The sequence below is a fragment of the Jaculus jaculus genome, chromosome 7 (assembly GCF_020740685.1).
Source record: "Jaculus jaculus isolate mJacJac1 chromosome 7, mJacJac1.mat.Y.cur, whole genome shotgun sequence".
In the NCBI taxonomy this organism is placed as follows: domain Eukaryota; kingdom Metazoa; phylum Chordata; class Mammalia; order Rodentia; family Dipodidae; genus Jaculus; species Jaculus jaculus.
The window spans coordinates 106757728-106759589 of NC_059108.1; the positions used below are offsets into that span (position 1 = coordinate 106757728).

At 50.8% G+C, this 1862-nt stretch overlaps 1 pseudogene; it reads left to right on the forward strand.

The window, feature by feature from the left end:
- The first annotated feature begins 208 nt into the window (after window positions 1-208).
- On the forward strand, window positions 209-1129 carry LOC101605164 (annotated as a pseudogene).
- The last annotated feature ends 733 nt before the right edge of the window (window positions 1130-1862 follow it).

Here is a 1862-nt window from a genome sequence, read left to right on the forward strand (position 1 = left end):
CTTTAACCACTGAGCCATCTCCCCAGTTGCCTTTTCTTTCTTTAGTGAATTACTACACTGATCAAGCTTACCACTTTAGCTTAGCACTTTTCAAGCTTGTTAGCCCATTAAAACGACCTGGGGAACTTTCAAAATACATGATACTTGAGGCTGCCGGGATGCAGCCTCTTCCCTCCCAGTCTCTCAGTTTCCCTGCTTCGGCTGCCAAATGAGAGGGGTTGAGGCAAGACTGGCCACTGCTCTGTCTACTCTGGCTCCAGCCTCCCGCTGGCTGTTGGATTGCCCAACCTGCACAGGTAAACCCCCACCTGGTTTGCATCTGGATGTAGTCAAAGGAAACAGACTAATTGAGCACATGGCACTTTCTTGGGTCACATTCGATTGGAACCTCACAAGCCTCAGCAGATTCCCATCGATCCCACGGTGTCATTAGGTGCATCCACAAGGGCGTACACACCACGTGAGGAGCCTCAGACTTTACCATTGGCTGTGAAAGGAGATGAGAAGACGGTGGAGAGGATGATGAATTCAAGGGTCTTCCTAGGGCTTCCAGAGGAAGAAACCGAGCTTGATAACCTGACAGAGTTCAACACTACCAGTAACAAGCGGATTTCCACCCTACCTATTGAGGAGGGCAATCTGGACATCCAGAGACCGAAGAGGATGAGAAAGTACTCCAGGCATGACTTTCAGTGAAGTTAATGAGATCATCAACCCAGAGGATGTGGATCCCTCAGTTGGTAGCTTCTGGAACATGGTGAAAACTGCATGACCCCACTCATGAAGAAGCGGATGGAGGGCCCTGGCTCTCTGGTCCTGGAGGAGGCAGGATGCAGGCCCATGCAGAACTTGGCCTTCCCTGGAGGACTGTGTCCTGCCCCCCACGCACAACGAAGAGGCTCCCAGTCTCACGGCATCCATGGGACAGCACTCATGGTGGTTTGCCTGTGCCGTACCCGAACCTTGCCCCTGATGGGGACTTGACTCCCATTGTACCATGGCAGTGAACATGAACCCAGCACCACACCCTGCAGTCTGAAACCCTGAAGCCGCAAACAAACCCAAGAAGAAGAAATATGCAAAAGAGGCCTGGCCGGGCCAGAAGTCCACACCTTCCTTACTGATCTGATATTTTTGGTCATGGAGAGGGTAGGACTGGGTGGAAGGGTGACAAGGGGAGCTAAGGAACTAGGGAGAAAACTTTCCATGTGTGCAGTCTTGTCTTTCAGAATGTCTCCTGGGGTCCTGACCACGTGGTACTGAACTATCCCTTGATGACCAGTCTTCAGAACCGTTCTGTGTGGAGGAAGGCTTCAGAGGTCCTTTCCAGGAGTCTGCCCTGGCTCTCCCAGGCTTCCCATCACCTCCTTCCTTCTCCCTCTAGGATTGTTTTCATGTGAAGTCACACACAGCAGGTCGAATCCAGGGCTGTAGAGGGGTCGGTAGCCTTGTTAATATTTACCACATTGCAAGTCCTATGCAGCAGAAGGGTTGTGGTGGATCCCAGTTTGGTTAACATTCTTCATCTGAGTCAAGGTGCAAACTCTGCAAGTCTCGGCGGTACTGAGGTCCTATGGTTAGACTTCCCTCCTGTCCTTTCTGTTGGATGAGACCATTTTGATTTCCCTTCATCAGTAGCCAGTGCCATAAGCACAGGCTTCGAGTTAAATTGCAGTATTGTTTGGATTTAGCCTGCGTTTCTCATCCATCTTGAGCACTCCACTTGCCCAGTTCCCACTTAATCCCAGAGTATGTCCTCACTGTTGAGGCATCATGATTCCTTTTGCAAGTGGTATAAAAGCAATCTTCAGCAGGGCATGGTGGCACAAGCCTTTAATCCCAGCACTGGGGAGGCAGATGTA